General features: G+C 35.0%; 1 long non-coding RNA gene across 5 annotated transcripts in view; it reads right to left on the bottom strand.

Annotated features, from left to right (window-relative positions):
- LOC145683314 (uncharacterized) overlaps positions 1 to 3,563 on the bottom strand; it is a 564,956-nt gene extending 561,393 nt beyond the window's left edge. For all 5 annotated transcript variants that reach the window (XR_014131021.1, XR_014131022.1, XR_014131023.1 and 2 more), the window contains exon 1: positions 3,488 to 3,563. This is a non-coding gene — a long non-coding RNA (uncharacterized LOC145683314). The remainder of the gene's footprint in view (positions 1 to 3,487) is intronic.
- Between the last annotated feature and the right edge of the window lie 12,438 nt (positions 3,564 to 16,001).

The following is a 16,001-nucleotide window of genomic DNA, read 5'->3' as shown; positions in this document are numbered from 1 at the left end:
TAGACTGACATAGAAACTTTTAAGAAGAAATTCCTGGTATGTTAAATAGGGTTTGACAAATTTATCATGCCCATAACAGTTGACTTGAGATCTCAGCTTTTTTTACATCAAGACTTTGCGGTCCTTACAATGAAAGAGGAAACAAAATTTTAAGATGTAACAAGTAAATATTTAACCTTTCACCTCGAGGTTCACAACTTTTGGTGTATATAGTAGTCAATGTAACATTGCTAATTTAGAAAATATAATTTAATTTTATCGTAACAATTTTGAGTTATACAAGGTTAGGTATTTGATATTTCACAATTTTTGCCATATGGAATACTCAATGACAATTGTTTTGTTTGGATACAGAATTTTAATATGTTATACTGTTTATGTGCTATACATAATTAAATATTTGACCTTTGACATCGAGGTCACAACTCTTGTGTTATATAGTAGTCGATGATACATTGACAAATGTGAAAACAGATTTTTAAGTTATGTACCGTATAGGAAATTGTCACAGTCAAATACTTCACTTTAGACCTCTACACCAAATATATAAACTGAATTTTAATATGTTTCGTCCTTCACATCTGGTTTAATATTTGATCTTTGAGGTCGACGTTCAATTTAGTTCTGAATTTTAATCTATTGCACAAGCTATGCATGGTTAAATATTCGTCCCTTGACTTCCGACCTAGATAGTTCATGTCCAAAAGAGGCTCTATAGAATTTAATATAGTCTAAGTTAAATAAATATATATTTAACGGGTTTGAGAAAAGAGGCCATAGTCTTTTTATTATGTAAGTAAAAATTGTAGTACATTATGATAAAATGAACGATAACTATTTATGAATACAATGTTTCTATATAAAGTAATCGTAATACAAGAGCTGCGAATCTGGTTAATTATTCCGTTACGATCCTCGATTAACAGTATAATCCTTTGTATTGGACCTTGTTTCAACAGGGTCGTCATCACATTTTGATGTTAGTACCTATATATTAATAGGCGTATGGTAGTGACTACGTCATTCCCACTAGATATTGGAATTATTTGAAAGTATTGAATGAGATATTTGAAAATTTTTCTCATTTTTCATAAAACAATAAGGAAACTTTATCGTTATATGGCAATAACAGTTTTATTCTAAATGGTACAGGAATGTGCGGAATTTTCATTATAGTTACGAATTTACGAGTATATACTGCAGGTTATTTTTAATGGAAAAGCTAAATAGTTCCAATTTGTATTCGAAACACAAACATTTAATAGAAAAGGTAATACATAGTCGTTAGGTACACAGTTTGAATCTTGTTACTTGATTAATCTCTAGTTCAGCGTCCTTTGTAGCCTGTAAGCTACATGAAACGAGTTGCATTGCCATTACAAGTTTTGCTTAATTAGTATTTAACATTCATGTATAATATACGCACGTTCAGCCTAGACGCCCACTCAAAATGTTATTATTAAAACAAACCTTTGTCTTCGATGTATTCGTTGAATATTTACACATATACAAGTGATTTCATGAAATATAATTATTTAAAGGAAACATCTATGCAGTAACGATAATATCATTAAAAACTGAAAATAATAAACGATGTTTTAATCGAACTGACCATATTACGATTGGAAGTCTAGTGGTTGATCTAAAAGCTAACATGAGCACACGTTGAGAGTTACGTCAGTTGAATTATAACTGACTTTCAAAGACAATAATATTCAACTTTTTTTTTATTTTTATCTTTTCTCATTCCAGCATGGATGGATCATTTTATTTGTTCGTTGTACCTGCTTCCATTGTTCCTTCAGCTACGAAGATGAAATCAAGAAGAAAGCACATTCTTGCTAGTATAGATACGTTTGTTTCGAATTACTTTATCATTATGTATTTCAATAAGACTCATGACCTGTTTCTAATATGTGTTTATAGAACTCACAGTGATCTGAATTCTCTTATTGAAAGCCTTGAATTAAGTAAGGAACTATTTCGCTCAGTCTAATAAACGTTCTGTTATAGTAGGTGGTCTGAATGTAAATTTCCTTGTAACTGATATCGTTGATCAACTCAAGCTATTTTTAAATACGTATAATTTAACACGAATGGTCAATGTACATACAAGAATAACTTATCATAGTCGTAGCGTAGTCGATCAATTACTTTATAACAAAAATATATATAAACAGCACAGTTACAGTCATAAAGAGTGGTTTCTCGGATCATGAAGCGAAATTATTTCGTTTTATATTTTCATTGTACAAAAATTAATCAAAACACACTCGAAAGTCAAATCCGCATACACAAGAATTTTCAATGAAACGAATATCTCCCATTTCAATTTTGTACCTAGTCATAAAAGCTATGAGGAAATATACGCCAAAAAATCTTTAAAAGAAGCTTGTAACACTTTCCATGACGCATATACTCGTTATTTCAATGAGGCATTTCCTAGAGAACTTTCCCAATTTCAATAACAAATAACAAATTCTGGATAGCTACACCACTAAAAGTTTCTAGTAAGAACTTAAGATCTTGAAATTTATCATATAAGAGAGTAGAGTTACCAAGTGACATGACAGGGTACTATATAAGCTAGAAAAATAGATAAAAATGTATTAAATTGGCAAAAGCATGATATCACTCAACACGCATAATAAAATCTGAAAAAAAAGGCCGCCAAATTACGGAGGATACATAATTATGAAACATACTAAAGAACGAGTAATTGAAGAAAACATTGACATTGATTGAAGTGGCATTCGTACTAGTGATCCATGTATTATTGCCATTCTTTTGAACAATCACTTAATGAATATTCAGAAAACTATAGGTTAAAATAGTCAACCTCTTCAGAGCAATTATTGTTTAACAAAAAATCAAAACAATTCCTTCTAACAAGAAAAAAAAATAAAAGATTCAAAAAATCAACACTGTCTACATATACGGAACATGAGTTTGAAAAAAAATATCCTTCTTTGCTGAGGGATAAACGAGGGTGCTTGACAACCTTCGAACGCTGGAATGGAAGTTATATTTAACCTCAAGTTCTCGCACGAAATGGTACTTCTTCACTTAGCCCTTCTGACACAAGAGATATGTGAATTTATCACGTTAGTAAATACTTTTCAATACATCTTAACACATATTTTACAGTATGACATACTTACATTTTACGATTTCCAATCTTTGGTTCTCTAAAGTATATTAGCGTTATTTTACTAAATTTTGATGACTTCTGGAAAGGGTAAAGCGTAAAGAATGTATGGATAAAATCCTAAGAATAAAGTAAACCTAGACAAAAGTTAAAAGCCTAATAGCTAAATTCAGTAAAGCATGTTAATCATTTTTTTCTGATAAGGAACAGTTTCAGTGGAGGATAATTACTATACATAATTTCAACATAAACTAATCCTAGTGATGACGTAATGGAACTTATAATTATTTTTAATAATGTTCAAGTTTTCTACTAAAAGAAATATAAAACTTGCATTACCAAAATCACGAAACGCTGGCAATAATATAAAAAGCTTCTTCCAATCTATGTGCCAACTAAGCAACTAACGTGTTTCTGTAAGGCATTCAATGGTGTTACAAAAGAAAATTACAAACAAGCTGAGTTCACACACAAATATTTTGAAAATACGAAACAAAACAACCATTCAATTCTATTGTTACATATATTGTAATTTACATTTCTGTAATGTAAATTATATTTTGTGATTACTTTGCAAATCTTGTGTAATTAGAAAAAAATGGTAACTCTTCTCTGTAAACGAGAAACCCATACAACACAAAATGTTATATTCCGTATTAAGAAAATTTAAAATGCAGATCAAGGATTTGGAAAACCCGTCATCCTAAGCATATTTCTTTTCTCCCAAAAACAAGGATTTAAAACTAGTAGTCAACTTAATAATTAGCTTTTGGTTTCATTAATTGAGGTAGTTTCAAAAACTTAATCAACCTGTGTATTACGATAATGTAAATAGCATACTAAATTTGTATCCTAGTCAGATTTGCGCTGGTGCCACAATCTTGGTAAAATAATGGCTAAACCAGAATCCTCCTAAACTAGGGTGATAAAATTTTTAAAAAACTCGGATTCCTTACATTCCAGCTCAAAATATATTATTATCCAAAAGAAAGAGCATAAAATTAGCTGTAAAAAAGGTTGTTTCCGAATAAACACACATATATAATTATATACCACAGGAAATTCTCAGTACTGAATTACTTGATATCAAAGAGATAAATTATACACAGACGCAAAAAAAAAAAACAGAAAATTAACGGAAACAGTGACCTCGTATGATTGTAAGCGGTATAGAATTTTACCAGTTATAGTCGCAATTACAACAACCTATTTCCCAAAACAGATTACAAACTTTATTATAATACGAACAAATTCAATAACAAGAAATACATATAAAATTGAAAAATGATTCGACTTCACTTAAATCTGTTAAATACATCTCAACAATAGGTAAAAAGTAGTTTTCAGCTCGTCCTTCTAGGTTTTGTTTGACAAAGAACCAAAGGAGTATAAGATCCCCTGACCAACAATAAGGGTTGTTCAACTCATAAAATACTATATTTAAAGCAACTAACTTCTTTATGTGTTTTGTAGTTAAAATTAACTGGTTACGTCTAATAGGTTAGCAACCAGCAACCCCAGCACTTAAATAGCTGTTAAGTCAAAAGATATGAACTAAATCAAAATTAATTCTCATTACTTTTCTTGTCAATACAATATAATATGAAATAGGAAACGTAAGTATAAAATGATTCTAAAGAGACTTAAATCTACCATAAAAACCAGCACAAACCACTCATTTTCTTTTCTTTCCTTTTTCACTTTTAGTCTCAAAAAATTGATTTAAAAAGAATACTAATTTAGTGGTTAGATTTGGCCGCAATCTCCCTAATCCATACTATCGATAAACCTCAGTCCTGATTTCCACTAAGATAACACAATTTCATTTCACTTCCCCATATTATCAAGTCGCAGCAAATTTAGAACGAACTATACCCAATTCATTTATTTGGAACAATACGCCGCTCACTACCTGCACACTCCAGAGGAGCATACAGGCACAACCAGCGCCATGCAACGGAAAGAATGAGACCCTCCAGGGATAGATAACTCCAGGACAACTGGCAAAACATTTAGAGCTATTTCTCTTATTGTCATTTAAAACGGAGATTTTATTAACAATATTTTGTAACAAAAATGTTTATTATTCGACTAAACGCAACAAGGTCCTATACATTTTTTGAAGAATCAATAGTTTAGATGAAACACCCCTAGGAATCCGACATTTCTTCCTCCATAAATACAATAAAGTAATTTTTAGTAGCTCTCTCATTCATTTATCTTCCCATATTTCTTAATATACTAGGCTGTTTTCCATTTCCTTATCAAATTCATTTTTACCTCTATAGTCCTATTATCCATTCCCAAATTATCTCATGTCCTGTTTCTTTAAGATATTGCGTTCTTCACTCTTTGTAGTCTTCACTCAGTGATAGAGCGTTTACCTTTGGTGTTTGGGGTCCCTCGTTTGACCCGAGCTTGCGTGTAGTTGGCTTTCTTGTGGAGAAGAGTCGTGTGAGTTTGTTTTCCCGGAGTTCTCCCGTTTCTTCCAACTATCCATTCCACAACTGGATTCATTTCTCATCATTACCGTCTTCTTTAGCCTGGACTGCGTAACTGTGCGACGTAAAATTAAAAAAAAATAAAAGTAGAGATTACTTACTTAAAAGTAGAGATTCCGGGGGAATGGGGTTTCGTACCTTCAAGACACAACAACTCTGCAACTACCAACATTTTAAACTAGAACGTTCCATAGAAGTTTCATGTAGAAAGTATTCTACTGTTTGTTTTATGGAAAATAACTGTAATAAATATAACTGAATATCACGCAACAGTAAAGCATATAATAAACTAATTTTTAGGATATGCAGAGGTAAATGTAAAAGCTTTGCTACAAAATACCTACACAGAGCATAATTCAATGAGCTCTGAAATATAATGTAACGAAATAGCCTATGAGTTTCAGTCTACAGAGGAATTATTACTTAAAGAGTGGAAATACACTATTTCGAGAATCGAGACAAGACGGGAAATGTTTACGATATTTTCGTCTCGTCTCGGTTCTCATCTCCAAAGGGAGACGTAAATTTTGAGTTAGCCTTGACGCGTCTCGAATGTAAAATGTTAATTCTCATGTTATTTTGCTTGTTTAGAAACGAGATGAGAAACTCCTCTTCTCGTGACCAACATTAAACCAAACCGAAATATTCTTTCCAAATGTCACGTTTCTGGTTGTAATGGTATGACCTGAGCGATAATTAGCTTCTAGCTCTTAATCTTCTACGAGATAATAATTATTATTAGTTTATTATTATTACTATTATTATTCCTGAAGATTTTATATTTCAAGTATTGAAACATCCGAGTATTCAAATATCTGAATATAATAAAACGTATGTTATCGCCGATCAATTGCCATCAAAAATCCTATATTAAAAAAAAATTAAACGTGCAGCACCTTGACCACTGAACCGCGATCCCTACGCGGTAAACAATTCGTTTTTATTCTGGTTACGTTAGGTTTTATTGTCTCCGTTTGCAAACTTGTATGTTATATTTCTTCGATTCAAAATGTCTTTCATATTTCTTTTATGAAGTCGGTAAAGTTTACATTAATAATTTGAGTTGCTCTTAAACCGCTGGTTCACAAGTTTATTTTTTCTCAACCCGAAACTACAAATATGACAGATTGAATTCTCATACTCCCCATTTCTTTCAAAGCAGTCGCCATTACCTGGTCAAAGACTTATTTCCGCCACGATTCATATTAACCAAAAGAAATTCATTTTTCGGAAGCGGAACTTTCACTTTCCGGATTTCGGAGAAATATATAATTCAGTTAAACTCCGGAATTCAGAAGAATTTCGAAACTCGGAAAGAATACGGAATTTAGAAAATTTAGCGAATTCCGGAATTTTAACGAAATCAGAAATTTCTAAATTAAGGATTTTTCCGAATTCCGGAATTATTCCAAAATCGGAATTTTCCGAATTCCGCAATTTGTCCGGTTTTACTTTTGGGAATCCTGAAAAGTATTAATTCCGCAATTGGCTATCCCTAGTTTATACACAACCTTTAGGAACACTAAGCTAGTAGCTGTCTACAAACAAACAAGTAATGCAAAACATTTTGCATCCTGCAATACGTCATGTATTAAAATCCGACAGTAGTTTCAGTAGCTAACCAGAAATTGCATGTATCTAGCTACAGGAAGCTGAGGTATGAAGAATTGTATTGTGTCTTATCTTTTTGTGTCATATAACCCTGCAAGTCACTGAATATCTAAACGGATTTCGTTAAATCCAAGTTGTAGTACTCACAGTTACATCCATTTGTGTCTATATGATCTTGTTATTACAGCTTATTATATGACAGCGTTAGTAAGTCTTCCTCTGCTCTCCCGTAAAGCTGTGATACGATCTACTACAGAATAAAGAACCAATTATCAATTTAACCAAGTTGTTGCATTACTACACATCTGCTTCCGCTTCTGTCAACTGTGGTCGATATCGTTGACGCGACGTATTTGCTTTTTTATACCCCTTTCTTCGTTTACTGAACTAAACAGTAACTATTCTGAACTATACTACTGTTCATGCCTCGTTGCGCCATTGGTGTATGTTATCCCGGGTTCGTTTCCCTTCGGGGGAACATCTGTGATTTTTAACTGTTCTCGATGTTTCTGTGTTCGTGTCCCTGTCATTATAAGTTATTAGGAAAAGCAAGTTAAACGAGTGAAGCAAGTAAAATTAGCAATTAGTAAATTACTGAAACACGTTCCGTGAGTCAGTTTAAAAAAATGGAAAATGAACTGGCTTTTCGCGCCGTCCATGCGAGTTCGAATCTATCTCGGCTTGATTTGTTATGCATTTGAGAGAAAGTATTGTTTCTTTTCGCTACAGGTGGTCACTCTTTTCGTATTTTTCGCTGTCGTTCACAGTTGAAGTAACTGACTATTCTTATTCTTTCTACGAATGATAGACCTTCTCTTTGGTTTCGTGTAAAACGCACACGTAAAGAAAAGACGCTGTCGATAATAATATGAAATATTAGAAGCTAACTCGTGTCTGTATTTCGACAATACAATTTTATATTTTTATGTGGAAATAAGTGAGGCTTGTGGCGCCCTCCCCAATTTTTTCGATGCGCTTTATGGGTCCACGGTGTCCAACGTTGGTCCCATCTAACTATCAACATCCTCTCGATGTAAGATATTGACATTTTGCCTAAAGAGGGCACTGGCGTAGGCCCATGACTACCCAGGACAATGTCTCTTCGTTTTTTGCATTGAAATCGCTTATTTCTCTGAGTACTATGGGTGAATACTGTCCAACGTTGCTCCCATCACTCTACAATTTCCCGTTCTCTCGATATGGATAATAAGCAAAAATATACGAATATTGATTTTTTTTATTTTCTGCGTAAAAATAGTTTTAGGGTGTAAAATCCCCCGCTCAAAATTTTGAAAGTTGACGCCCGAAAAGAAAAGAGGAGTGAACTCAAGTGAATGAAATTGTGCGCAGGTACTGTACAAATACGGGTTTCGTATTTTCCATGGAAAAAACGGTTGGTTTGGGCACGGACCTTCCCAAATATTTGATCGCGAAATATCAAAAGTGCTAGTAACAGTATATCAGATGTATGCAAAGGCCACGAAGAATTCCAAAGAAACTGTTTGTAGGGACAATACGCAAAAAATAAAGAAATACGTTTTTTTTAATTTTTTTTTTGCGGAAAGACAGCATTAAGGGGCAAAAGAGACTGCCCCAAACTTTTGAAAGTTGATGCCCGAAAGGCAAGAGGTGAGCCGAAGTGAACTAATTGTGCACAGATATTGTACAGATAAAATGATGGAATACGGGTTTCGTATTTTCCTGGGAAAAACGGTTGCGTGGGGCGCCGACCTCTCCAAACTTTTGATCACGAAATATCAAAAGTGCTAGTAACAGTATGTAAGATGTCTGTAAAGTACATGAAGAAATGCAACATAACTTTGTGGATGGACAATACGCAAAAAATAAAGGAATAAGTGTTTTATATGTTCTGCGGGAAAACGGTTTTAGAGGGAAAGAGTCCCACCCAAAATTTTAAAACTTGACACCCGAAAGACGAGAAGAAGTAAACCGAAGTGAATCAAATTCTGCACAGATATTGTAGACGTAAAATGAGAATACAGGTTTCCTATTTTAATAAAGAAAATGGTTGGGAGGGGAACGGACTCCTTTAAGCCTTTGATCATGAAATATCAAACATGCTAGTAACAGTAAATCAGATGTATGTAAAGGACATGAACAATTGCTACGAAACTTTTTGTATGGACAATACGCAAAAAATAAGGGAATACAGGTTTTTTATGTTCTGCGGGAAAACGGTTTTAGGGGGCAAAAGTACCCACCCAAAATTTTGAAAGTTGACGCCCGAAAAGTAAGAAGAACTGAATCGAATTCAATGAAATTTTGCACAGATATTGTAGACATAGAGGGGATAGTGGTTCCGTATTTTCCTGGAAAAAAAGGTTTGATGGGGCACGCACCCCTCTAAACATTTAATCACGAAATATCAAACATGATATTAACAGTAAGTCAGATGTATGTAAAGGACATGAACAATTGCTACGAAACTTTTTGTATGGAAAATACGCAAAAATAAAGGAATACGTTTTTTTATGTTCTGCGGGAAAACGTTTTAGGAGTCGAGATCCCCACCCAAAATTTTGAAAGTTGACGGCCGAAAGACGAGAAAGAATGCATGAATTACATTGTGCGCAGATATTGCAGACGTAAAATCAGGATATGGGTTTCGTATTTTAATGGAGGAGACGATTGGGCGGGGCAGGGACCCCTCCAAACATTTGATGACGAAAAATCAAAAGTGCTAATAACAGTATGTCAGATGTGTGTAAAGGCCATGAAGAATTGGAACGAACATTTTGTATGGACAATTCGCAAAAAAATAAAGGAGTACGTTTTTTTTATTTTCTGCGGAAAGCCGGTTTTAGGGGGCAAAATAACCCACCCTAAAATTTCGAAAGTTGAGTCCCGAAAGGTACATCTTGTTTCAAAGGTCGAAGGCTTCTTTAGGCTGCTGTTTTTAGGCAAAAATTTTCTAAGCCGAACTTCGTGTACGTTCGGGAAAAAGTAAACCACCTCGAAGCCAAACTTTGCAATCGGGAATAACTTTGCAGATGTGTTTTCCTTCTTTTAAATATAATAAGACTTGTTACTAATTGTATGAAAAAACCAACATTGATTGAAATAGTGAAAGATACAATATTTCGAAACTGTATTAATGTCAGCACATGCTTATTTTTATTTAGTTCTCCATACGTAATAAATCTTTAGATACGTAAACAAATCTTTCCATATGTGAAAGAATACTAAAAATTAAGACATAGAACATAATTCTCGCCTGAATACTAAATTAAAGTCAAAATAGGACAAAAGCAGCGTTTGCAGTGGATATGAACCAGAGCTCTGCACGGGGCGGGCGTGCCCGGTTTAGTCCAGAATGTGCGCGGGCCGACCCAATCCGGCCCTGCCCGTTTCAAGTAATATCAAAGGGATCGGGCCCTAACCGGACCGGCACATTCCGGGCCAAACCGGGCCGGACACAAATGCTATAGAGCCGAACCGGACGCATGTATTTCCGGGCCGAGCCCCGCCGTCCTGGCTCGGCCCAGGCACTGAAAGGCGGATTGGAAATTAATGTCATTTTTTCTTAAATGTCCTCCACCACCCCTGCCTTTGCCGTGATTGTACGGTCTTTCTGCCAGTTTACGTTAATCGTAATGTGTTTGGGAAACTGACTCTGTACTCAAGACCGCAATGTGCTGTAATATTACTAATATTACTACTTCTACTGCTACTACTTCTTCTATTATTAGTACTACGACCACAGATAGATACTTTTATAACTGCTACGATTTCGCGTCAGAGTTGACATGTCTGGTGCTACAGAATTTACCTTCTAAGTAAAAACAGAGAAACACTAGTTATTATGGCCGGTCTGCATAGAATGTGAAGCGATCCTTAATCTACGAGGGACAACGGTGGCTCAGTAGATAAAGCACTCACATCTGGTGCTAGAGGTCATCGGATCAATCACTGCTCATGCTATGTGAGTTTTGTGGTGGACAAATACTGTGTACGTGGGAGTTTTCGGGGTGGTCCCGTTTCCTCCCATTGTTTTCATTCCACCAGTTCATCCCGTCATCATCCATACGGCCTCAGCCGTAGTTAACTAAATAACGTATGATGAAGTCACGTACTTGACCTACTAAATAAATTTGGTACGCTACCATTAGCGCACGGAGGACGAAACCGTGAACTGACGTGTTCATAAGATCAGTGCAATTTCTAGTAATGTTCAATTAGCAAGGCAAATAGCAAATGGTGTTACATGTTCCTGTATTATTTATAGTTTGATACTACAAATATAACAAAATATAATGATAAATCAACCAAGACGCCACGGTTTATTAGGTGTTCCTGGAACGGTGGAACAGTGGTTGAGCGTTCACTCTGGTGCATGGGGTCCCTGGTTCGATCCCATCTCGCGCCAAGTGAACTTTGTGGTGGATAAAACCCGTGTGTGGAGGTTTTCTCGACATTCTCCCGTTTCCTCCTACCACCATTTCATTTATTTCTCATCATCACCGTGTCCTTTAACCTAGCCGGCATAAGTGTCGGACGTAAAACTTGAAGATTTCATTCTCATTGTTTTGTTTTCTTATCACTAGTAATAGCTGTAGTGGTATTCTCTGTCGTATTGGTATAGTAATGAGTAGTAGTAGTAGTATTGGTAGTAGTAATATTTGTAGGAGTGACAGCCATAGTGGAAATAGCACTATCATTCGTAATCGTAATAGTAATAGTAGTGTTAGCAGTAGCAGTTGTGGGAGCAGGAAAATTCGGTGTAGGAAATTTCGGTGTAGGAAAATTCGGTGTAAGAAAATTCGGTTTAGGAAAATTCGGTGTATAGAAAATTCGGTGTACGGAAAACTCGGTGTGGGGAATGATAGGTGTAAGGAAAGATTCGTTGTAGTAGGCCGTAGGATTTATTAAAAACTCAACTTTGAGAATAAATGAGCGTATTAGTTTTAAGTTCAAACTGAAGTAGACCGTAGGATTTATTAAAACTCAACTTTGAGGATAAATGAGTGTATTAGTTTGAAGTTCAAATTTTGTGTAGAACGTACTTTTACTGTCTACTATCATTTTTATTGTTTACTGTCTACCTTATATTGCTTTATAATGAATTGTGTTCCTGAAATTATTGGAATTCTAGATTTCGAGGGATTTTAACATTTTGTGGCCCTTACATGACGAGAAATTTGTCCTCCAACCAGACACTTTAGTCTTCAAAGTCCTCCAATCAGACACTTTTGTTTGTTTACCTTAAGGCAACCTTAAGGCAAACAAACTAAGGTGTCTGATTGGAAGAGAAGTCAACTATTTGTAAAACTATTATCTGATAAAACCATCCTGCCTTATATTGCCCTTTCAACTAAGATTTTTTTGATCAATATATTTTTGCATCTTACATATGTATATATAGAGTGGTTCTTTGAAAACTCACGGATTTCATTTGGCTCTAGAATTTCTAACTGAAGTGAGATTTTCATGCGGTTGGCTGCAAATCATCAAGGAGGGATGGGAGATTTATGGGACTAAGTTTACTGGTTAAAATTCATCCGGGATAATATAGAGCAGGCCGCAAGAAAAACAGCAAATATTCGGCATTGTACGTTATAGTTCGAATGAGATATTGGATATTTGAAGCGAAATAACATGTTGAATAGGGAATTTTTAGGTGTCTTAGAGTCGGTACGTGACATCTTTCACAACATCCGCCAGCGAGGTCCGATGCTTCTCTGTCTTCCTCAGAAGCGCTCCTGTTTCCTGCAATTTATTCACTAACGACCATATTATGTTCCTGTCTGAAGCAAAACGTGAAGCACAGTTGCGTGGAAATGCCTTTGCGTAGCAACATTAGACCCCGTTCTCCAAAAAAAAAAAAAAAAATTAACGATAAAACCACGTTGCTCCAAAGAGTACATTACTGTAACTGTGTCCTGATCATATTGGTACAGTAGCACAGCATAATTCTCAATACAACGGCCCAGTTTCTTGTTTCTTATTGACCGTCGCGAGATTGCCATCTAACGAAAAAACTCAAATCTCCACACCGCACATCACCTAATTTCAATTCGATACAGTGGCGATACAGTTTGCTGATTTTCTAGAGGCGTGGCCGATATTACCCCAAATAAATTTAAACCATAAATTTCCCAACGTTCCTTGATCATTTGCCACAAATCGCATGAAAAGCGGACTTCAGTTAGAAATTCTAGACCCAAATGTAGTCCGTGAGTTTTAAAAGAATCACATTGTATTTGTTCTATGATGTACTATAGGAAAGGTGTTTTTAGTTGTTCCTATAACTATTCTCTGAACTTATAATTGTTTTATTTCTGACAAAAAGTATCAGCTTCATTGTGTGATGGAAGGTGGTTTATAGTAATACCCCACGATAGACATGCAAGAGGTAGTGGACTAAAGGCAAAAAAAAAGTTTTTCTTGAAATAGGAAATAACATTTTATTCTTACAATATGGAAAAGAGTACTGTCGGGTAGAAAGGAATCGATATTAGTATCGAATCCATAGTTCGTGGTCATAGGTAAATAGTTCTATTATAATCCAAGTCCAATTAAGCTCCCATTAGCACCCAGAGTGGTTACGTAGCGACATAAAAATACTGAAATCAACCGATATTACATTCGAATCCTAATTTTTCAGCGTCGCAAACTGTGCCGCATTTCCCATTAGTCCAACTAGGCTCGTGCCTAGAAAGCAACATCTTTGAAGAGCGAAATGTTTAAAAATTAAATAATATTTTCATTTTCTCGTATGAAAAAGTTAAAAAATCAAGAGGAAATATACTATTTCATAAACAATCTTCTTTTACTATTCTAATATGTTTAATGAAAGCGTAAGAAATCTAAAAATAATTCAGAACATATTTCGCACTTGTTATTTTTTGTTACGTAGTTGTAGCTGTAAAATTTACTGAGTGTTATTTAACTGTTATGAATTCACTAATTAAGCACTAATTGTTTTATTTTAAGGTTAGGAATCAAGGGTCGGAGAAATATGTAGTAATTGGGGGCGGCGAGAGCAAAAGTAGGGACGCAGAGGTTCTAAATGCAGCACTGGTAGCTAAATTAATTGGTAGAAATTTTAATGCCATTTAAGACCAAATTTAGTCCTAGTGGTGTCAGCATCCGTTTGCTCTCCTAGGAGGAATGAAAGAGGCTGACATCAAAATTATAAAAAAGACCGATATTAGTGTCAAATCCATAATTTTGGGGTCGCTTAGATAAAGAGTTGCAATCCAGGAGTCATGTAAGTTATGCACCCATTAGCACCCTGAAGGAGTGTGTGAAAAATGGCATGTAGAAGTAATTGAAAATGACCAATGTTAGTGTCGAATCCAAATCTTTCGGGGTCCCTAAGTTCATTGGGAACAATTCTGATTACCTTTAAGTTCATCTTCCAGTTGGTGTAAGGTTCCGTAGCACATCTAATAAGGAGAGTCGAAGGTAGTAACATATCCAATGAATCAAAAGCACTGTTATTAGTGTAGAGTCCATAGTTTCGTTATAACAGAGATCATTAGCAAAACTTCTGAACGAACATGTCAGCTGGATTTTGAATTTACAAGGGCAGGATCGAAGGCATTGCTCGCACAGTTCTATGTATTTTAATGTTTATGTATAAATGAATATTCCAGCGTATTTCTGGGAATGTCTGGGAGAAGCTTTACCAAACTTTGGGTACATATTACTTTCAATCTAAGAAGAAATATTGTAGTATATGAAGTTATGCAACTTGGGAGGTGTGACATGTAAAAATAATGTAAACCGACTTATCTTAGTATTTTATCCATAATTTTCTCCGTCGTTGAGATGGATAGTGCTGTCCTCAATGGAGGTGACATTCAAATTCATCCCCATCTTCACAGGATGATGGCCTGGGAGAGCTAAAAGTAAAATCTAAAAAAAAATACTGACATATTTGTGGAATTCTTAGTTTTCTGGGTTGAGAAAGCGATTCTAATAACTTTGGAGGGTAGTTTGTACCCACTTCAAGATGTTTTTTTTACATCGTATCAATTTCTCACCGTGAGAAGAAATGACCATTTCAACTATTATATTAAGCCAACCTTTGCGATCGATGAAAAAATTGTGTGGATGTATGTTTCGTCTTTTAAATGAAATAAGACGTTAAAATCAAAGATTTACTGGGTCAATGGGCCGGTTGGTAAGTGGGTGAAATGGGTCAAGATTTGTGAGTGGGTCACTGGATCGTGGTTCAAAAGGACGTGACCTACTGCAAAACGCCACTGACTGTGATTCACACTGACCTACCGACCCATTCTTTTCAGTAGATTGAAGACCCAACATTGAACATTGTTGAGCTTGTCTACGTTTTACTTTCAAGATCTCCATTTTTCTTGTTTTTAATGAAAATGTTCAGGTACTCTTGGATTTTGATATTTGCAATTGTAAGAGTGGCAATAGCAATAGGAGGTCGATTTTGAGATGCATCCTGTGAGCTTTTAAAGGAGCTAACTTCTGGAAAAACATATTTTTGAATCACCTGTAATATATGGATTATTATATAAAAATTGAAAGTAAGGCGTGCTATATACCACAAGATCAATCCTAGGAAATATCTTAGGATTCATCTTCGGAAAAATGTTATGACATATCTTGTAGGAAATCCTATCCTTTTTGTGTCATATACGTGAAGAGTTTTCCTGTCTGACCGAATAACGTTTATCAACATTGTGAAATAGTTATATTTAATAAAAGTACAAAATTGAAGAATTACTATGCTAAAAGTACTGCAC

This window comes from Thermobia domestica, chromosome 4 (genome assembly GCF_964235325.1).
Source record: "Thermobia domestica chromosome 4, izTheDome1.hap1.1, whole genome shotgun sequence".
Lineage (NCBI taxonomy): Eukaryota > Metazoa > Arthropoda > Insecta > Zygentoma > Lepismatidae > Thermobia > Thermobia domestica.
Note: the sequence above shows the minus strand (reverse complement) of the source record. Positions and strands in the feature narration are given on the sequence as shown.